We start from the raw sequence: 23,859 nt of genomic DNA, 5'->3' as shown, positions 1-23,859 counted from the left end.
GTATGTAAGCTCGCTAGGGAAAGATGCAGCTTAGACAAAATATAATCGGTAGTGAGGAGAGAATGTATCCAACTTCCCTTGTTTAGCCTTGGCCAAGTATCTGGCCTAGTTAGAAACTCCCTTGGTTCCCTCCCCTGAGCCCTGGCCAGGCTTTGGGTGGAAACCAACAGGAGAATGAAACCAGGAAATTTTCTGGTCAAAACAAAGGTGCCAGCTATTCCGGCCTGTCGATCTCTGGTATATCAGGCTGGACCCGCTCACAGCGACTTTGGCAGCCTCACCTACAGGTGGAGGCACCACGTAGGATTTCCCCCTTGCCGGGACAGGCTCCCCAAACCCTCGCTGTAACCGGGGCTGTGCAGCCACTGCGGGGCTGGGTGATGGGAACGTATGCAAGTGGTGATGGAGCTTTCTTCATCACTGTCCTCTCTCTCATGTAGTAACGATTGGATGCATTACCCTGTATTTTCCTGTTTGTTGCTTTAGGTGCACTATTCTGCCTTTTCTTACGCATGTTTTCTGTATTACATTGTTACATTATTTGGTTATCACCAGTAAAAGACACCTTTTCACTCTGGTCTGTAAATTTAATTGGTATCCTTAATCAGCAAAACAGAGTCACTTATATGAGATGTTGGGAGATATGGTGTAGAGGAGAACTTTGTAGAGTAAAGCTGATGGTTGGACTTGATGATCCCAAGGGTCTTTTCCAACCTGAACGATTTTGTGATTCTATGACTCTGTAAATGTTCATATTTGTGAGCAAATGAGTCAAGGCCCTTTTGACTGTAGTATAATCTTACCTCTAGACAGATAACTAAGGCATGCACTCTTTTCAGATACTCACAATTACTCATGCTATATTATTAATGTCGAGAAAAAGCTGTAGTAATACTAGTTTGAAATAGTGTTATTGTTAATTTATTTATGCAGTTTTCTTTTCTATAAACTAGTTTAAACTACTAAAGCCACTAGTAATGTAATTGCCATTTGCATGATTTGGTAAAAGCATGTCAATTACGAAATCAATGAACAATTTGTGATAAATTGATCCCCATGGTATCCCTGTAAATTGACTAACACTAAATATATGTTCCAATTGATTAGATCTTAAGATGCAGGCACTTGGCAGGGATGGAAAACTGTATGCATCAGGGTGGTTGTTTTTAAATCTAACATTCATAAATTCATGCATATACATACATACACACACATATAAATATATAAGAGTTTTGTTTCTGCTTTCTCACCTCCTTCCACCTTCTCCTAGCCATAATCTTCTCTGCAAGTCAATACCTGAGTCAAAGACAAGAGACATATTAGTGGACTCAAGAGAAGTACTGGACCTTGCAGTTTTTTAAACGCTGCAGGTTTTGTGTTTATTATGATTGTGGCAGAAGATTTCAAAGTGGATGCAGCATACTGCCCTGATATATCTGACTGGGAAAAAAAACCAAAAATCATACCTGTTTACCAGAAATTAGCATTGTATTCCCTTTTACAGGTGGGAATGATTATATGAGTCATAAGACCTTAAAAAATCAGGCCTTACATTTTCAAGGTCTGCCCAGTTTCCAGGATCTGCAAATAAAATACTGAATGCTTTAAGAAATTCTCAGAGTTTTATAGCTTCAAATGTGAAAACTGTCTGATAGCAAATAAAAAATATAAAAGAAAGCTCACTCAAATATTATTCCTCAAGGAGGTTGCATGCCTTCATTTTCTTTTAAAATTACTAAGATTTTTCTTTCAAAAAACCCCCACTCTGAAAGAGATTGAACTTCGAAGGAATTGGAAACCAATGAGGAAATGCAGTACTCTGTATGTAAATAAGCCACTCAAACATTTCTATAAATATCTCCCAGTCTACATGTAAAATAGTGGATTTTGGTTTTAGGAATGTTTTTCTTTGAAGAGGAAGATTGCTAAAAAAATGAAGAGGAAGATTGCTAAAAAACAACTCTCCCATCTCAACATTTTCATGTGTCATAAAAACTGTAAGTACTTGTATTAATCTTGGCAGGGGGAGAATCTAGCAAGACTGTACAGTATCCATTTTCTATTCAGCCTGAAGAGACATGCTTACTTGTAGTACTTTGTGCACTGCTTATGAGATCATAAAACCCAACACAATATTAATGATTAATTTTTAACTGGCAGAATAAAACCGTTCAATACAAATAATTTGATGCTAATCTAGATGCAAAATGTAGATGTAGATGCAAGATGTAGAATGTATTACAACAATTGTGTTTGATTTGAAAATGTCTTTTTCATAAAGCTAACCCTGGAAATCTTTCTGGAGTATTTTCATGCAGGAAATTCTTTGTCTCTTTCAAAATGGAAATGAAGCACAACTGAAGAATATCAATTCATTTTGAGAGGTACAAAATGCAATGAGAAGGAAAACTGAAATGTTTATAAAATTGCCATGGTGCATAAATGTGTGAAGCATTTCTGGTTTTGTGTTTAAATCATTAGATTCTCCTTCAAAGTCATATCATGTGCCTTTTCCGTTCTTCCTTTCTTTTTCTGCTATTTTAATAATATGGCTCTGGGCTACTTTTTCATGATTGTGACAGTTGTTATTAGTATTGATAAGCAACTACGATTAGAGCATTATTTACCTTTGAAAATAAATGCATTAATTTTGCAGTGCTTCCTGATATTGTATTCTGAGGGCACAGTATTACTGGAAATTTCAGCATATGTGCTTCACTAAAGGGTTAATTTTCCTCATCATTAACCTATTTGGTTGCTATAACTCCACTGTTTCAAAGGACTTCTAGTAATGAAAAACTAGAGTATAACAGTAGTTCTCAGTTAGCCCTCACATGGAGAAAGCAAAAGTTTATCTTTAAAAAACATAAATCATATTGTTCTATTTAAACTTTGAGAGGTTTTACATAGAGGTTATCAAGTCTTAACACAAAAGCATCCTCTCTTTTCATGTAAAATCAGTTCAATTATGATGAATAAAGTCAACACAGTTGGGGTCTGAAGTCTAATATGAAACATATCTTCTTACACACTCCTACTGAAGAGCCCCACTTGCTCTTGGCCTTGTGAATATTTACCACTTAACCATCTTACAACTCGTTACACTCGTGCATCTGTTACTGACACCAGCACAGACTACCAGGCTATTTATGAGCCTAAAAATGTTTAAAGGAGATTATGTGCACTTATTCTTAATTGTACATAAAAAGTAATTCTAAAAAGAAGGTTTTGGAAAAGAAAATTTTCATTGTCCAAGTGGGACATACACAGAATTTAATTCTGTCCCAGGAAGATTCTGAGGTGAAAGTATGACATTTTTATGCCTAGAAAAGCTATGTAAGGTTATTTTTAGTTCCTTTTATGGCTCCCTGTGAGTCTTGTATGGCTTGACTGAAGATAACTAAGGGAGAATGGATTTTCAAGTGGAAGGATACAAAATTAGTCCCAATACTGTTTTTTTAATTCTCTAACATAATTATTATGATTCAACATTTGAATTTTAGTAATGTGTAGAGTCCCCAGTCAGGAATTAGGATAAGCATGCAGAACACATTTGAAGAAAAGACGGTCTTGAATCCCCCAATGGATAAAAAATATTTTGTTCTCATTTAAGATGACCAACATAAATAATTTTTAATTTAGCTGTGTGTTAATGTTATCACTCAGATTCATATAGATCATTTTATGGTATCTAATTGAGAAACACAGCTTGCAGCTAAAGATGGGAAGCTGCATTTTTTTACTTTTCCTTTTCCCTGTGGTCTGCCTTCTTTGCTGTAGTACATTTTGTCACATTATGGATAAAACAGTAGAGAATCAGGCTTAAGATTTCATGTTACTTCTCTAAAATTGTTGTTATGCAGTAATTGTCTAGTCAGCTTTGAATTATATTCTTAAAATAGGGATAAATTTGACTTCAGGTGTGGGAGAGGAGTAGGTGTGAGGCCTGGGCATACATTTTTCTTGGGCCATGTAAATGTAAACAAAGGTTGTATTACTGTGTATGATATAAAGCATAGGAGAAATATATCTAAATGCCTTCTTTATTACATGCATTTATCTAGACAGAATGAGATCAAGAAAGCACACACACATGAGAAGGGTGGAAATACACAGGTAGTCATTGTGACACTGTGTATCTACATGGTGCTGTGGTGGATTGACCTTGGCCAGCTGCCAGACACCAACCCAGCTGCTCTCTTACTCCTACTCCTCAACAGGTCATGGGGAGAAAGTAAAATAAAGAAGCTTGTGGATTGAGAGAAAGACAGAGAGATTACTTACCAATTGTCATCAATGGCAAAACAAATTTGACACGGAGAAAATCAGTTTAATTTATCGTCAATTAAAATAGATTTAGGTGGTAAGAAACAAAAACTAAACCACTTTACTGACACCTCCCCCTTTTTTTTTCTGAGGCTCAAGTTCTTTCCCCTTCAATATATAGGGCTCAACTTCATTTTCCCTGCAGTGCAGGGAGATGGTGGATGGGGGGGATGCAACCAGTTCATTACAGATCCCCTTTTCTGTTCCTTCCTCCTCACATTTCTCCCATGCTCCAGTGTAGCTCCTCTCCATGCATTGCAGTCCTTCAGGATAAGTCTGCTCCAGTGTGGACTCTCCTCAGGCTCCTTTAGAGAATGTGCACCTGTTCCAGTGTGGGCTTCCTCCAAGGACTGCAAGAAGGGTGTCTGCTCCAGTGTTGCCCTCCATGGGCTGCAGGGCAACAACCTGCTTTGCCATGATTTATTCCATGGGCTACAAAGAAATTTCTGCTCTGGCACCTGGAGCATCTCACCCCCCTCCTTCTTCACTGACCTTAGGTTGTTTATCACTCTTCTTTTTTTAACTCACTCTTCTGTGTGACATTTCACCATTTCTTAAATATGTTTTCCCAGAGATGCCAGTATCATCATTGGCAGGCTGAACTGTGCCCTGCAGTGGGTCCACTGGAGATGGCTGAAACTGGCTCTGTTCACTACAGGACAGCCCCAGCCTGCCCTCGCAGTGGACAAAACCTTGCCACCTATACTAAATACAAGTGCATGGAACACACTGTCAGTTTCTTCCTGTTAATTATTAATAACAATACCTATAATATACCAATGCCTTCCTGAAGTATTATTTTGTCGGTCCTAACAGATTTTTCCCTCACCCAGTCATGCTGTCTGCTCAGTCATCTGTCTCCCCAGTTTTTGACTCTGACTTTCTCCATCCTACTTCCCTTTCTTATGGAGGGATCTTCAATGTCTTGTTTCAGAAGGGAGAGGGAAGGAATAGAGTTTCTCAACAAGGATGGAAAATCTATGAAAAATATTAAGGAATTAAATATGATTGATAGGGAACTTTCTTGAGCACTGAATTTTGCCTGTTGTACTGGTTGTGGCAGCAAGCTGTTGATGTCTATGGGAAAATATATTTAAGAAGTGGCAAAATGCTGCACAGCAGTGTAAGTAGTAAGGAAAAGAAAACAAACTCAACCTTGCAAACACCAAAGTCAGTGAAGAATGAGGGGAGGAAGTGCCCCAGGCACTGGAGGAGGGATTCCCTTGCAGCAGGTGGAGGAGACCATGGCGGAAAGAATGCATTTGTTATTTATTTTGCATTTCACTAATTTTACCTGAAGGAGAAATCCTTATCCGAGTTTTAAGATAGGGAGTTCTGAGAACTTAAAGTGCCTGATGATCTGCCCCATGGATTATAGTTCATCAGCATTAGACAGTATCTAATACAAAACTGAAATCAGTACAAAGATTCCAACTGTTACAAATTGCTTTGGACCAGATCCTTCTAATTAGATGTGTATTCACCTACAATGTCGTGATTTAGTATTATAGCAATATGCTTACTTCTGTGAAAACTACCAATTACATCAGTCATTTTCATTATGTTTTTACCTTCACTTACATCTCAGTTATTTCACTTAAAGTCTATTAATTCCCTTTTTATATGATGTTACTTTTTTTTTTTTTTTTTTTTTTTTTTTTTTAAAAAAAAAAAGATTTTATATGTCTATATACCCTTCTCTCCCCTGTCCTCTCACTCTGGCTCAACTTGCAACACTAAAGATTTTACTTCTTCATTCAATTATTGGTCCTTTTCCCCTGTTTTTTTCCCAATACCCACCAGCATTTCTCACCTTCTTCTCAACACTTTGTACTTATCATTTGATCCTTTTACTACAAATATCTTGAATGTCTTTCTAGTTTTTTAATATTTTTCTACTTTCTCACCTTCTTTTGCAGTTGTATTATCACACCTCTTTTCACTGGTCCCATCTCATAGTTCTGTCTTCTCATTTTCTTTCTTTTTAAAATCATTAATTTGGTGTGCCAAGAAATGATGACATAAAAGGATTAAATCTGAAGTGCATTGGATTTTAGAAGGCTTTTTGCAGCCATCTCCTTTTTGGATAATTAATATGAAACTCTTTCCATCAACTTTCTCAGGTCTATTTCTTTTCTGAATTTAGTCTTTTTGTGGACTGGATGAAAAGTAATTTAGGCCCCTATCTTCCTTTTTCATAACAAAAAGGGAGGGAGGGAAGGATAATGTTAAATCTCTGAGATCTTCATACTCACTTTCAGTGGAAGGATGCAGATTATTAACCCTACAGAACCTAAGGATCCATAATGAAAGCAAAGTAAAACTCTCTTCTCCCGGCATAAAACCTCTTTTTATAGTGCTTTTCAAGGAGAATACTTTCAATAAATACCATATGAATTTCTCTGTTCTTGTATTCTTTTTTTCACCTTTAGCAGGTGTTAATTCTTTTTCTGTGGATGTAGAATAAAGACAAGTCATTAACACTGACTGCTTAAGGAGCAGTTCTGGGGGATGAACATTTTTTTCTATATGCATGCATTTCTTTAAGAGTGTCAAATGGAGAGAAATCCATAGGGGAGAGTTGAAAGAAACTCACTGAAGCTAGTTTACTAATACATAGGTTGCAACATACTCCCTACACTAATTTGCAACATTTGATTATCTGTAATGTACTTCAAGTCCTTCATAACAACTTTAATCAAGTATATACTGTCCACAATAAAGATAGGAATGGAATTTTACAACTTAAAGTGTTTAATGAGCTGTCTTATGGATTGTGCTACAGAACCTATATAAAATTGTAGATGTAGAACTAGACTTCTAAAATATAAATACTTCTTTTTAATAAGGGGACACCCTGTGGGGGAGAAGCAGAGATTGTTCTGCAGAGGTGGGGCAGCAAACTGTTTCCCTTTCCCTCCCTCCTGTGGTTGCCCAGAGACAGAACTTGCCTAACTGTGCAGGTACAAGCTAGAGAAACAGAACCTTCTGGAACTATCTATTGCCTTTTCGTAAGAACAACTATATAAAGGCAACATCCCACATGTGTCTTTGTCGACACACCGCCTAGAAACCAAGCTGGCCTCTCTATGACAATGTGGGATCCAAGGGTCCTTTTCCTATCCCCTCCTCTCTTTCCTCTTTCTGCACTCTCTCTGTCTTGCATATATCTATGTATATAGGTTTTGTACAATCTGAATTGTGATCAGTTGATCATTAATGGATTGTTAGGAAATTGTTTCATCACCAAAGTGTCTTTATTCATTCCTTGGATAGTCATCAGTAGATTGTTGCCAAATTGTCTCTGTTCACTTACTAAAGCGGTCAAGTAATAAAGTCACCAGCACAATACTTCCTCTGAGTCATTGTCATGACTCGGCCCACCCTGCAGTTCTGCTGAGCAGAGACTGGCTCTTTCACTGGTATGCAGGATCTCGGAGAAATCAAAACCATGTGGGTTGAGACAGTGGTCTAGGAAAATATCTCTGGACCTGGATATCCATCCATTCCTAAGAAATAGTGGACATTTTCTCTGTTGACTTCATGCTTCTGTAGTGATTTTCTTTCCAAAGAATGCAAAAGCTATAAAATAGATAAATAACTTTAGCACTAAACATTTCCTAGGTATTTTGAATAGAAAAGTAAACAAACTGAATTCTGGTCTTACTGGTTGTGGAAAAACCCTAAATACTATTCTTGCAGCAGCCATTTTTTCAATAACACCAGACTACACTTTTCTAAAGGATAGTCTGGAAACAAAGCTGTACTCAAAATCTTGCTACAGGCCAAAGAGAATGTACAAGCTAGACTGAGCCATGATTTTTTGTTAGTCTACTTAGTGTTTAAGCAGTATAATATTCCAAACTGTCTAATTAGAACAGGAAGAGCCTTATTCATAAATTGTTATACAAAATAATTGTTCACAGTGATTACCCATTTTTCTGTGTTATGCATACCCTTTCAGTGTCAGTCTGAATCCTAAAGCTGGCTCACCAGTTGTGGTGGTTTAGGCCCTGCCAGGACTGGAGACCACATTGCTGTTCTTCCTCCCCCACCCTCAGCCGGTCAGGCTGGCAGTGAGGCGCAAACCCCAGGTTAAAATAAGAAGAAATTTAATACAACAGTGTGATAAAAAATCTGAACAATAACAGTGGCAATGATAACAACAATAACCAGTAACAAAAGTAAACAAGACAAAAGATATACAGAGAAATACCACAATGGTTACAGACAGCCCCGTGCTCCCCATCACCAAAGCCATAAAGGAAAAAAGTTCCCACGCAATACCACAAAATGGTCACGGAACAAAGCCGATGCATGGGTACCGACACCAAAAAGCCAAAGAGAAAGTAAAGAGGTTCTGCCACTGGACCTGACGTCAGCATGGTATGAATAACCCAGCTGGAGATCCCTTCCCCCTCTCTGCTGGGGCTGAACCAGGACATCAGTCTACCTCAGGCAGGATGAGGGTGTGGGTAATGACAAGTTTATAGTACCTTGAGGTCTTCCTTTAGAAGAATATGATGTTCACAAGGTTGGGGAGGGGTTTGTTTCTTCCTCCTCAGTGTTGGCATTGACTTGAGTTTATTTTCACTTTTTTTCTTATCACACTCTTGTTCCTTCTCATGCACCCCTAGCTGAAGTTCAGAAGCTGTTCAACAGCTTCTTCCAGCCTCAGCTGACACAAGAGTCTCTTGGGTTTTGCAGAGTAACCACTTTTATGTGTGAGACCTTAACCATATGTGGTGTTCCCAGGGCTTCAGTTGCAACAAGTCATGCAATATTCACTTGATTGCCAGGAAATTTTTACAATAAGCTAAAATTATCGCAGATCAAGCAAAAGCCAGACAAGTCCTGACAGCCTGTAATGCCACATCAATACAAAGCCTACATCCTTGTACTAGTAAAGGTCCCGAGGACTCCTCTGCAACTGAAGTACTCTTTATAAGGTACAATTTATCCGAACTGTGTAGAACAAGCTATATGTAAGCAGGATGTTACTCATCACCTTTATTTGTTTGTGTCTTGCACCTTTATGAAGGACTTAGAGAATTGTGCTGTGTTTGTTTGTGTGCAAGGGGTTTTGGTAGTGGGGGAGGAGGCTACAGCAGTAGCCCCCTCTGAGAATTTTCTCAAAGTTCCCCTGGCTCCAAGTCAGACCTGCCTCTGGTCAAGGCCAAACCAGTTAGTGATGGTGGCTGCATCACTGCAATAATGTACTTAAGAAGGGGAACCTGAGAGGAGGAGTTGAAGTTATGAGGAGGAGTTGAGGGGAGGATATCTATGTGAACACTAGGGTCAGTGTAAGAAAGGAGGAGAAGGGGAGAGGAGCACTGGTGTACTCCCCCTGCAGCCCATGGTGAGATGGCTGGGCCACCCCCCTGCCACCCACGGAGGTCCACAGTGGAGCAGATTCCTACCTGCAGCCCGTGGAGAATCCCACACCAGAGCATGTGGTTGTACCCAAAGTCCATGTCTCTATGGGAAGAAGCCCTCACTGTTGTAATTTGGCATCTCAGGAAAAGCTGCAGCCCATGGGCAAGAGTCATGCCAGAGAAAATTTGTCGATGGCTGCTTTTTAGGCATTTCAGATGCATGAGAAGTTGATAAAAACTGTAGACATCAGATTCTTTTTCTTAAAATGCAAAAGAAAATGTAAATGGCTGAAGGGCTGTCATGGAGAAAACTAGTACTAAAACGAGTAGGTTGTACAGAAAGATGGCTTTCCCCTGAGATAAACTGTGGTCCAAGTTAAATTACCCATCCCATTCACTCTGGGGCAATAGTATGATCATTGTAAAGAGCGTGGCTTTGTTTATGGATTGCCTTCAGACATTGTCCAAAGTTTTGAGAGTGATGTAATGCCTGGGGGCTGTTTACGTCGTGGATGTTAGTATTTAGCTAAATAAGTCTTTGCTGATCAGACCTGCAGATACCCTGCAACCTTTAGTAACAGATGATCTCTCCTATCATGCTTTCCCAGAACATGTCCTGGTTTGCTTCAGCTTGGTTGCAAGGACTAGTTTTAGCCAAGAAGTAATAGTGCTTTAAGTTATTTGCTACACTCCATAACACATTGTTTGGCTTCTGTTACCTTCCCACATTATTAAAGTAGGTTATTGCACGTTACCCTAGCTTAAATAAATATGCCACATTACAAAGAAAAATCTGCACTTAGATTAAAATAGTAAAGCTATGTTTGCTATAGAATTACAAAATATAATCCTAGAGTGTTTTGGGGAAAAAAGCATCCACACAGTGGGGTTACTCCAGGGATGAATGCAAGTCTTTCCTTTACATGATCATCATCATGTGAATGTAATGAAGGCACTGTTGAGGGACTTCATTAAGAGTGATATTTTTTCCTTTCAGCAGTAATGTGAGGAACTTTAAAACTACATTATAAAATGGAGAATCAACCCTTTCACACACACTTTGTGGGTTAAAGCAATCCAATAAGTGGGAACAGCTGTGACTTTAATCACATAAGAAATAAACCCTTCCATTACGCCCTGCTGAATGCAGAGACAGAATGCAATAACTAAACACCAAAAGGCAGGAGGCAATCAGTGGGGTATTTATTTCCTTTTATTGTTACATGATATGCTAATTTCTGTTAAAGTAATGTTCATTTTTAAGAAATTTATTATTGACTTAGACTCAGTTAAGATTCATCATCAAAATTCTAGTAAGTATTTTTAAGTCATATAAAGGTTAATATCTTATTCTTCAACAGAATCTTAAAACCTATCTTGCCTTTTAACACTTTATACATTAACTTAGGCATTTTCTGAACCCAGATTTGCATTGTCTCAGTTACAATAAATGAGCAGAAAAATCACTTGGAACTGTAATATGTTCTGCATATTTCTTAATCTCCAAGACTTGCGTAAGAAAATAAACCTTTCCTTCATAAAGTTATCAAAAAGGAGATTAAATATTTACCTGTGCAAAGCCAAAGTAGAGAAATGGTTTATTTTTTACAGATATTAAAGAGCAGGCTTGCTGCATTTAGTGAGTATTTTTACATAATAAAGTTTGCAAAATAAGGCTCATATCCATAAATGATGGAATTGCTCTGTGTAACAAAGAAAAAATTAAATTTTTTTTTTTTTTTAAGATAGAAAAAACATGGTGTAATGAAAGCTGAGTTTGTGGGGATGGTAGAAAATGAAAGAAGGAAGTAACGTGTTAGGAAGAAACTATATATTTGATAATTAACCACAATGCTTAGTAATTTGTATTTCATTTGTATTCTACTGCAGATCTCTAAAATTATTTTCTTCTGTAATTGTATTTATGCCAAGTCTTAAAAATGAGGAAAGGAATGTATAGAAACACAGGCAGTGGCATTCATCCCAACTAACTTTAGCGTGCTCTATCTGAGATAGATTGGGGTTTTGATATAGATATGTTCTCTTTATAATCTGTCTTCAGTGCAGCACTAATATTAAAGTTAGGTACCTCAGATTTAATCTTATTCTAAAACATTTGAAGATGTATAAATCAGGTCAGGCAAACTGAGCTCTAAAGCAGTTATTTCTCTCCATGTATGAAAACTGAACCCATGGAATCTAAATCAGGTAAATCCCACGCTCTGTGATTTTTATCAGCATCAGAAAGTAAGGCTCTGGCAATGCTAGGAAGAGACTTTCTAACATAATTATTTATGTCCCAGTGTAATATTTAAAGTAGGACATTGTACTGGAGAGTGAGATTAGATTTGGCCTTGAATTGCAATATCATCTCAGCTCTTACATGAATTAAGCCTGTTCTGTTACCTAACAGAATTTAAATTTTAAAGAAAATTTATGGACAAAATGATCCCATGAAGTCCCTTCTACCTGAGAAGTTTTTAATGAATTTTTAAATGAGTTTTTAATGAATTTTATATATTTGAGATTAATTGACAATATCTGTATCAAACATATGAATTAATGCTAAAAGCTTAAAGGGACAACTACATAGGAATAACAATGGCCAGAAATAATCAAAAGAAAAGATCTATCAGCTGAAAAAAGTTCATGAGATTTTCTCAAGTCTGACAGACTCCTGATAAACTGGAGAAGGTTTCTGCTCAGTGATGGGTCTGCGAGACAGACTGAGCAGCTATGCCAGAAGCAAGTCAACGGAGATGAGGTTGTGAAAGCTCTGGAGGACTGGTTCTGACAAAGGTTGGTTGAATAATAGGTGTTTCAAGGAACAGAAGCTACTAACATCTGAAAAAATGTGGGCAGACTATAGTAGAGCACATAACAGGAACATATCTTATTGGGTGAAATTCATTTAATTCGGTTTCAAACACTCGCAGTATTTATGTCTGCCAAGCAAGATTTCCTTCATGTGTGCTGACAAGAGACAGATACTTTTAGGGAATACCTGACCTACCTTAGAATGAAATAGTTTCCTGGAGTATCATTAACTGTAAAGAGAGCCTGTCATGAGTAACCTGAGTATGAATGCCTTTGTTATACATGTTTAGTTTTGGCAACATTTATCCAAGCTATCAGTTTCCCCATTTGATAAAGTGTGAGTAAAGAATTTTCATCACCATAACAAGGCCAAGAAGACATCTCTAAAGTAAATTTTACCCATCATGATTTAACAAGTCTTGCACATCAAAGGACATGATATCTTCAGAAGATGTCCTTCAAAAATCTTTATAGAGTACATAAAATTTACATATCAACCTGACTAATGTCCAGATAGTTTTCTTCTATTGTTTTCAAAAGCTTGAGGTGTACAAACATACTTTTCCTTTGGATCTTATTTCTTCATTTCAATATCTTTTGTCTATTCAGGTAACATAAATAGCTCTCCTTCCAAATCCGTGGATATTTGGCCTGCTTGAAAATTTGTATCTCCTTACTTTACATTTGTCTTTCCACGTCCTTTTGGGTTTGTGCTTGGGGATGAATTTCTTACTTCTTTATTTAATGAAAATATGAACTATATCAATCAAAATGTATAGCTCCCTTGTGCCTTACTTACAGCTTTAGGTTATTGCTATCTAATTTTCAATTTTCCATTCCTACTAGCCCATCTCCATAGTATTTTTTTTTTTTAATTTTTTTTTTTTACCGAGAGAAGAGGGTTGGACACTAAATATATCAGTGAGAAACAGTGTAAAATTTTCTAAACTTTTTAAACAAATATTTTCAATAAGAATTATTACTTTTAATTATTTTTGTTGTTGTTGCAGAGATACTTTGTTAAACATATGGAAATAAGGAATCCATTAATCATTTCTATAGTAAAATTTGTTCTACAATTTATTGATTGTCAAGTTGATTTTTTTTTTCTTTCTGTGTCAAGTGCCATCACTTTTCTGCTGCATGCTGGATATCTACAGTGCTTTCAAGGAATCTGCAGTTCTCTAATGAAATTTCTCTGAGCAATTAGAATCAGTACCCCTTTTCTTAAATTTTGAGTAAATAAAATATGGGTTCTGTAAATGTCTGTTTTCTCCCTATATTTATTCTCTGTGACAGAAAACTTGAATGGGAGACAGTTATCAATTTTTGTTTTCTCAATTTATAGGAGCACACATTTGCAGTAGCAGCTTATGCCTCAGTTCATGTATGAGCATAATGAAAACTGCTGACTGCCTTTCCACAGTGCATTGTCTATCCTCCAGCTTCTTAGAACTAGCATGAAGGATCATGATGAAGCAATGCTGCAGTGTCAGGGATGTATGAGTTCCAAGTGATGCTTAGGGAAGCAGGAGACAGCAGCAATGCAATGCAGGTGGGATGTCCATTTTCCTGCAAATTTCTTCAGTAAATTTGAAGCAGCATTAAGATCTTTGAGTAAACGCTACAGTTCTAAAGTAAATTGAGTCAGACAACTGGAAAAAAAGATGAAGGTACTGACTACCTTTAACTGAAGAAGATATTGAAATGGAAAAAACGCTGACCCTTCTACTTTTCAGTCACTAAATACCTGTGTTATAACACCATAAAAGTCTCGTGCTAGACATAGCTGTCTTCCAAATGACATGACTGACCTTAGCATTTTAAAGTCAGTGTGTTTCCTCTGACTCCAAAGGAAATAAACAGATTTACTGAAAATAAGATTTTTTTAGATGTTAACCATTTTATTCTGGAAAGGTCTAAAATGCACCTATCTTAGGAAAGGGTATAGACTCAAGCAAGTTTTGGTAGACATGACAACTACTGAGTTTTATCTTTACTAATAACCTCTATGCATAAGTTCAGACCATTAGTTTTCTGAAGTTTTCTTCTTCAGTGCCAAAAATCTTCTGTATGAAAAGCATGAAACTATTAATGGCACAATTATGACAGGATCTTAAGGCAGTCGGCCAGATGCCATATTCAACTGACAAAACTATCTATGTTCTTCCTCTGTGTAGACAGTATCGTGAACTCTAAAGGATTCAAATGAGAGTTTGCTCTATATTGTCAATCAGCCATATTTTGTCCTCATACAAAAAAAAAAAAAATCAAGTTCAAGAGTATATTTTGAGTAAACAGATGGAAGCTGTTAGGAAATAAAGATTTAATGACTCTGTAGAGGTTTCCAAGCCAGTTTCCTTGGTAGAGGAATGGAAACAGCTATGTGAAGGCTCTTATTCTCACTTCTGGGATGTAAAAGTAGTAGGATACTTTAGATGTGAAACTTTCCAAACTTAGATATCTGCAACATAGATATCTAGAGCTAGACTAGAACCCTTAAATCTACATTCAATATTAATGGAGAGAAATAAGTGCCCTTAGAGGCAGTTAATCTGTTCCAATTTAGAACACTACTCAGGCTGAGTCCTTCTTAAAAAAATGCCTTTCTCTCTGCTGAGTGTAAAAGGAATTAGGACTTAGAAATATGTACTATGGTATGTTCCTGCAACCCAATTACACTACATCACTAGCCTTAATTAGTCATGAACTCAAATAAGTATGCAGGTCAAATTTAACAAAATTATACCCAGAAGTTTGAGATTACAAAAACTATCAAGTGTAAGCAAGACTAATAACAAAAAAGAAGAAGAATTTGCTGCTGAATTATGGTTTCCTTATTGTGCATCAATGAACTTTTAAGTTAAATGAATTATACTAGTTTAAATTAATTCAGGATCTACAGTTAATCAAATCAAACTTTAAAAAAATCTTCAAATATTCATTTGTTTGGGAATTTGTTTTTGGTTTTGTTTTATTTTGGGGGGGAGGGTGTATTTTTTTTAAAGGATGGAATATTACCAATCTTGAGTTACAGATTTATCCTTCAGGATAAAAAAAAAAAATCCATAGTCCATACTTGAAGTTCTATTTTGCTGCCACTAGCTATGGAATGAAAGAAAAAATGCAAGCCACCACTAGAACTCATTGGTTAGAAGCCAATCTGATACATTTAATTTTAGGTAACAAAGAAAAAGTAACGATTGCTAATTAAGGTATACTTAAAAGAAATTATACTACAGTTCAAAATAACCGAAGAGCTTACATTTAATTTAATCATAAAGAGTAGAATTTTTCAAAATAATTAAAACACAACATTAGACCTGCTCTTCAGCCAGCATAAATTTTATTATTTCTGTGGCAGTTTAGGAATCTAGCTGAAAGTCTAGACTAATCTTATTAATATTCATAATTTACATCCCTACTTTCTCTTACAACATTATTTATAGTCTTTTTAAATTCCTGGTTTTCCTGACATTCTTAAGATAGTCAGTAAGTAATCTCTCTGTGGCTTACCAAGCAAATGCTTCTCAGTTTCAGCTGATGGATTTCTTTACTTTTTTTATGACTGGATGAGAATTTTTACATATATGTCATTTCATCAGAGCAAGGCAGTGCCATTTTCCCCCTTTTTTCTTTTGCTATTTGACATTATGTCAGAGGTATCCAATAAATGTAAAAAATAGCAACCTATTATCAACTTTTTCTGAAGTACTTACTCTAAGTTTCAATTAATGACAATCCTGCCACAGAAATACTCTCCTAGTTACTGTTCAGATGCTGACTATATAAAAAACAGTTTTTCTTTGACTTTACAATTCATTTAGAGCAAAGCTGAAAAATTCCTGTGCAGAGGAAGTGATAGGCTTGCCTCTGAAGAATAACATGCATTTAGCAGCATCTCTCTGTGTTAGCTGTCTTAACTGTGTATGTTTAAGAGATCCTTCTGGATGAATGTATTAATTTCTGTAAACACCCTGTCCTTTCCCATGGCCAGATTTGACTCATCCTAGATAGTATAATCTGAATGGATTTATATAACAGAAAAAAGATGCCATCCAAAGTGAGTAATAGTCTCAGAAGTTGTCCCTGAACATTCAGTTTTAACACAAGTCCAAGTACTTTATTCATGTTAACAGGTCTTCTCTAATGAACTACTGCTTTAATTAGGTTGTGTCAGAATACGTACCATCTGAGTCACTGCGATTTTAGAAAGATAGTGATTCTTTCTACTACAAAAATTAAAATTATAACTTTGCTTTAGAAAATTAAGATCCAAAATGTCTGATGTTTTAGAGAAAGGTCAGGATTCTTTCCTTTAGAAAACAGTCTTTATTGTAGCTGGAATTAAAGAAAATGTTTATTAAGCTCCAGACATATGGCATAGATTCAAAAACTTCTAGGATGGAGCTCTGATTGGTAGGTTAATATTCTAATGCAATAGATTAATCAATGTAAACCACATAGCTCAGTTGAAACTGCTGTTCCAAATTGCCAATTTCATCTTCATCCAGCAGAGAAAATGCCAACCTTTCTTTCCGCAGTAAAATGTTCTTGTTATAACAACGAAGCAACTCCAGAGTTACTGTTATTGTGAAACATCTGGTAACTACAAGATGTAGCTCCTGTGTGATAATCACATCCCTGTAAAATTAGAACTTACTGAACTTTGTTGTATTTCATGTTTTGTAATACTCCTGAGTGTGGTTTGCTCATAATTCCGTAATCACTTTGCCTCTGCACCAGAAATGAAACCACAGATGATACACTTTGCTATAATGGCCACCGCTTAACATAAATAAATGATCAAAATAACAGTATTGTTCATATAGAAAATATACACAATAATAAATAACTTTAGCTTTGAAAATTGCTGGGAACACACTAAAATAGGTGGAGAAAGCCTCATTATGGACATCATTAAAAATAGAACAGGACATAGAAAAGTAATAAAATAAAGCATTGCATTTCCACAATGCTACTTTTATTGTGAAATTTGAATTGTTTAATCTTTTTTTACCTGTTAGAACATTTTCTTCCCATAATAGTAAAGTGGTCTGGAACAACTTTGGTATAGTCTTTTCCTTCAGCAACTTAAAAAAGAAAAATAAAGTCAGAAAATGAAATTCTATATTTTGATAACACAGCTAAAAGAAACACGAATATCTAAGTAAAGCATAAATCACCTAAACAAAAATTTTTAAAAGAGAGAGAACTGGAACTTCATACCTGTAGCTTTTCTTAAACCATTTTTCATTTATTTTTAAACTATCTGAAAATGAAATGGGAAGTTTTTTGACAAAACCAGCTCATCAGAGTGGAACAGTGCCTGAAATTATTACAATAGTCACTGTTGCTCTCTGAGAACCACTTACCCTCTCATCTGATCTAAACAACTCTTAGAAAAATTATTGAGTCAAGGAATATAAGAGATAGTACTGGGCTTACAAACAGATATAATAAATAACTCACTAGAAAAAAATGTATTTTTAGATATTTATCACTGTATAAAAAATAAGAAATTTTGGAATCAGTTTTTTAAAAAATGAATGACTGCAGACGAAGTATAAATGACACTTTCAGACATTACTGTACAGGAATGACTGGCAATCCTAAGGTAGAGCAGAGGTATTTGTGGCAGGTAGTGTTAAATATTTAAGGGTAGTTTCCCCAGGCATACTTCTGCACCATCATTTACTGCTTCTATTATGTACTTCAGGAAACACAAAATATAAGTAAAGGAATTACATCTTAGTCTTACAAAAAAAAATCCTACTGAATCATATGCGAGTAGAATCAAATATAATTTAAGCAATGTTGGCAGAAATGAGTGGTCTCCTGTGATACCACTTCACTAGCCTGTTCTGATTCTCTGTGTTCTGCGACTTGCAGAGTTATTTCCACCAGTTCTAATGCTATAATTTTGATTTTATATCATTTAACCACCATTTCACATTCACTTGCAAAAAAGCCTATGGTGATACAGGTCTTCTATCACAGTGATATTCATTCTCTATTTTACAGCCAAACAAATACTAGCAACAGTGATTTATTTGTATTACATTAACAGACATGCTTGGGTTGTTTTTTGTTTGTTTTTGTGTTGTGTTTTTTTTTTATTTACTATACTTTTTTTTGTATCATTGTTCTATACTTCTAATTGTGTGGTGGAACATAGTTTACACAGGTCTAAGTATTAAATGGCATGGTTACAGTGGATTGAGTCAGCTCTTACCCTGGCAACACTGTGGCCCACTATAACTTTACCAAGCACTGTTTTGGTAGAATCTGTCTGAGTTTCTTCTTAGGCTAAGCAGACAGTGGTCATGCACATGCCAGCAAGAAGCCTGGCACCACAGTACACAAGAAGAGGAAATACACTCTGAACAAAATAAACTTTGCCTGTACAGTAGCCCTCAGTGAGGGGGAGATTCCCACCAGCTAAAAAGCTTTGGACCTGCAATTGCAATGTGTAATTTGAAAAAAAAAAAAAAAAAAAAAAAAAAAAAAAAAAAAAAGCAAAACCACAACAACAACAACAAAACCACCAAAGATACAAGAGAAAACCAAAGCAACAACCCCCCTTCCATACACAAACGTTCTATGTTGGCTTGGTAGGGCCATTTCCAAGGCCCAGTGCATATGTAGTGTACAGTAATAGCACATTTGGCACACAGGAAAATGATCTGTATTATCTCTACTTAGCTGTCATTCCTTATACAGTCCTTCTGAACAGCTTTGCACTGCTGTGAAGGGAGGGCTGTCATCAGCATGAATTGTAGAAGGTCAAAACTTCTCCTGTGTCTGTAAAACCTGTTACTGCACAGTACTGAATACAGCAGAAGGTAACATCATAAAGTAAGAAGTTTATACTTCCTTTAGCAATACACAGGTTTTTTTTGTTTGTCTGTCATAGTGCAAGAATGATATATGTATGGAAACAATGGAAATTTGTCTGGTGAGCTTAATGGGCAATATGTTACTTTTTGCAATAGTACTTCTGTACCATATGGCACACTCAAGTGCTGGAGTCTCTTCAGGTGGAGGTTTTTTGATAGTCACATGTATCAAAAGTGTCAGAAACAGTCAAGTGTTCGCTGATCTGGAGTAAATATAGCAAATGACATTGTTTTACTGGGTTTTTTAATTGAGGTGTTATGATGTTAATGGGATATAAACTTACTCTGTACAAGTCTGTGGTAAACACCTTAGAAAATTGCAATGGACAAGCGTATATATTCCCAGCAGGCTGACGTGGGGCAATATAGTGAGCACCTGGTAAAAAAACAGTGTCTTCTGCTTCTCCTCAGCTTCTAGCACTTGGTAGAACAAATGCAGCTACACAGACAGTTACTGCTCAAGCATGCAAGCACCCAGGTTTCCAGCTACGGGACGTGTGGATGGATATTTCTAGAAGTGGACTGTGATTGCAGCAAACTTGTGGGAGGTCTGATGAGGTTCATGAACTGCTCTGCTCGGTGGCCAAGCTGCAGGAGGAGGTGGGCAGACTGAGGTGTATTTGAGACTGTGAGGGAATGTATGAATGGAGCCATACCCTGCCACTTACAATGCATGGAAGCTAACTCAGTGTGGCTCAGGAGGAAGGCAGCATCACAGGGGATAAGAAGGAGTGGAAAAAGGCTACAGCATAGAGCAGTAAGAGAAACAACTTATCGTCTAAGTTACCCTCTAAGATACTGTTACAGAATAAGTACAAGGCCCTGGGTACGATAGATGAAGTGCATAATGAGGCAGAGGAGGAACCTGCGCAAGCACTCTTGCAAAGATCAGAGAGACAAAACAAAACCTGGACCCAGGACTAGTGCCTCCATCAAAATTTTCAGTTTTTAAACCATGGAAGGGCCTTTGAGATGCAAGGTATGCTGGGGCCTGATGGGATCCACCTGTCTCAGTGGGGAAAACAGGATTTTGGATGTAAGCTGGTGTGACTGATCAAGAGAGCTTTAAACTCAAATCAGTGGGGAAGGGGATACAAACAGGACTGCAGAAGGTAAGCCAAGGGTTGGCACAGTATTGTCTGAGGGTAGAAATGCTAGCAGAAAAATTTAAATTGCTCCTGCAAGCACAGAGAGCTTAGGAGTGTATCTGAAATGTAAACCAATGAACGCAGTAGGAGAAAGAAAGAGGATGAACTGGAAGTGCTGGTCAGCTCCCAGAGCTACAATATCATTCATATTAGTGAGACTTGGTGGAATAAGTCCCACAACTGGAATTATGACATAGAGGGCTCCAGGCTGTTCAGAAGGTATAGTCAGAGCAGGCAAAGTGGAGGTATTGGACCATATACATAAGGGAGAGGTTTGGTTTCACAGTCTTTACAGTTAGTGATGATGTGTTTGAGAGAGTCTGGGTGAGGATTAGGGTGATTAAAAACAAAGGAGATCTTGTAGTGAGTGTCTACTACCAATCACCCAGCCAGGATGTAAGCGCTTACTAGTTGTTCTATAGGAAATAAGGAGAAATCTCTGGATCAGTAGTTCTTGTCCTTATAGGAGATTTCAACTTCCCAGATATCAGTGGGGAATATATTGCTATGATGAGCAGCTCCAGGGAATTCCTGAAGTATGTTGAAGATAATTTCTCATCACAAAGACTCAGTGAGACAACTAGGAAGGGTGCCCTCCTAGACTTGTTGATTGTGAATACAGAAGGACTTGTGTGAAATGTGATGGTAGGTGGCTGTCTTGGCCACAGTGATCATGAAATGGTTGACTTTAAAATTTTCAGTGTAATGAGAAAAAAAAAAACAAACAAAAAACACAAACATCAGAGCTGCTACCCTGGACTTAGGAGATCGAACATTATGCTATTCAGGGAGCTATTTAAGAGAGTATTCTGAGAATCTGATTTTGAGGGCTTAGGAGTTCAACAAGTGCTGGTCAGTCTTTAAGAACCACCTTTAGAAGCACAGGAGCAGGCAGTTCCACTGTGTTGCAAATCAAGTCACCACAGCAGAAGACCAGCTTGGCTGAAGAGGAAGTCCTTGTGAAGTTTAAGAGGAAAAAGAGATTGTATGATCTCTGGAAATGAGGTCAAACTTCACAGAAGGATTACAGAGCTGGGGCTCTTATATGCAGGGAGCAGACACGAAAGGACAAATAGAGTTGAAACTGGACAGTGTTGTCAGATAACAAAAAGGGCTTTTTTAAGTACTTTGATAGCAAGAGAAGGCCTGAAAAAAACATTGGACTGTTACTTGTTGAAGACAGTTGAAGACTTGTTGAAGGGAAGGTGGTGGATATAGTTTTTCTGGATTTTAGTAAGGCTTTTGATATTGTCCTTCACAACATCTTTCTGGACAAGTTGTCCAACTATAGGATGAGTGGGTTCACAGTGAGCTGAGTGAAGAACTGGGTGAATGGCAGAGCTCAAAGGGTTGTAGTGAATAGTGTTACATCTGACTGGTGACCGCGGCCAGCAGTGTTCCTCAGGGTTCCAATTCTAGGACCAGTTCTGTTTGATATATTTATCATTGATCTGGATGGAGGAGTTGAATACACCATTAGCCAGTTTGCTGATGATACCCAACTGGGAGGTGCTGTTGACTGTCTTGAGGGACAACAGGCCTTGCAGAAGGATCTAGATAGATTGGAGCATTAGGCAATGTTTAATGGGATGAAATGTAACAAATTCAAATGCTGGATTCTGCACCTAGGATGGAGTGATGCCAGGTACAAGTATAAACTGGGAGGAGTGGCTGGAGCGCAGCCCTGCAGAAAAGATCCGGGGGTATTGGTCAACAGGAGACTCAGTATGAACCAACAGTGTACTCTGGCAGCCAAGAAGGCAAAATGCATCCTGGGGTGCATCAAACACAGCATGACCAGTCAAAAGAGGTGATAATCACCCTTATTCAGCACTAATGCAGCCTCACCTTAAATGCTGTGGGTGCTCCTGGGCCCCAGAGTTTAAGAAGGATATGAAGGTCCTTGAATGTGTCCAGAGGAGGGCAAGAAAGGTGAAAGGGCTGGAAAGCATGTCCTATGAGGAGCGGTAAGGACTTTGGGCTTATCAAGTTTGGAGAAAAAGAGGCTGAGGGGTGACCTTGTTGCTCTCTTCAGCTTCCTGATGAAGAGAAGTGGAGAGGGGTATCCAGTGACAGGACACGTGGAAATGATTCAATGCTCCAGGGGAGTTTTAGACTGGACATTAGAATCATAGAATAGTTTGGGTTGGAAGGGATCATTAAAGGTCATCTAGAACAACACCCCTGCAGTGAGGAGGGACGTCTCCACTAGGACAGAATGCTCAGAGCCCTGTCCAACCTGACCTTGAATGTTTCCAGGGATGGGGCATCTAAAAACCCCTGGGCAACCTCTTTCAACATTTCACCACCCTCATCATAAAAACATTCTTCCTTATATCTGTCTGAAACTACCCTCTTTAAGTTTAAAACCATTACCCCTTATCTGTCCCTATTTTTCTTATAAGTCCTTTTTAGGTACTGCAAAGCTGCAATAAGGTCTCCCTGGAGCCTTCTCTTCTCCATGCTGAATGACCCCAACACTCTGCCTTTCCTCAGAGGAGAGGTGTTCCATCGCTCTGACCAGTTTTTGTGGCCCTCTTCTGGACCCACTCCAACAGGTCTTTATTCTACTGAAGCCTCCAGAGCTGGACACAGTACTCCATGTGGGGTTTCACCAGAGCAAAGCAGAGGGGCAGAATCACCTCCCTCAACCCGTTAGCCATACTTTTTGATGTAGCCCAGGATACAGTTGACTTTCTGGGCTGTAAAAGCAAACTCCCAGGTCATGCTGAGCTTCTCATCAGCTAACACCCTCAAGTCCTTCTCCACAGGGCTGTTCTCAATCCCTTCATTACCCAACCTGTATTGATACCTGGGTTTACCCTGACCCAGGCGCAGGACCTTGCACTTGGCCTTGTTGAACCTCATGACATTCACATGGGCCCACTTCTCAAGATTTTCCAGATCCCTCTGCATGGTATACACCTCAGGTGTGTCAACTACACCACCCATCTTGGTGTCATCTTCAAACTTGCTGACGGTGCACTTGATCCTGCTGTCTATGTCACTGATTAAGATATTAAATAATACTGGTCCCAGTACAGATCCCTGAGGGACACCACTTGTCACTGATCTTCATCTGGACATTGAGCTGTTGACCACTACCATCTGGATATGATGATCCAACCAATTCCTCATCCACTGAACAGTCCACCTATCAAATACATATCTCTCTAATTTAGAGAAAAGGATGTGGGGGACCATGTTAAAGGCCTTACAGAATTCTTAGGAAGACTTAGTACTTAGGTAGGATTTCTTTACTGACAGGGTGATCAAACACTGGAACAGGATTCT

General features: G+C 37.8%; 1 long non-coding RNA gene across 1 annotated transcript; it reads right to left on the bottom strand.

The window, feature by feature from the left end:
• Positions 1-622: 622 nt before the first annotated feature.
• Positions 623-18,476, bottom strand: LOC113476198. The gene is made up of 3 exons (XR_003397668.1): positions 18,465-18,476; positions 17,664-17,665; positions 623-732 (listed from the first exon to the last, which is right to left on the bottom strand). It is a non-coding gene; the product is annotated as an uncharacterized LOC113476198 (long non-coding RNA).
• Between the last annotated feature and the right edge of the window lie 5,383 nt (positions 18,477-23,859).

This window comes from Athene cunicularia, assembly GCF_003259725.1.
Source record: "Athene cunicularia isolate RWA chromosome 1 unlocalized genomic scaffold, athCun1 chr1_part1, whole genome shotgun sequence".
In the NCBI taxonomy this organism is placed as follows: Eukaryota; Metazoa; Chordata; class Aves; order Strigiformes; family Strigidae; genus Athene; species Athene cunicularia.
This window is presented reverse-complemented; position numbering and strand designations above follow the sequence as displayed.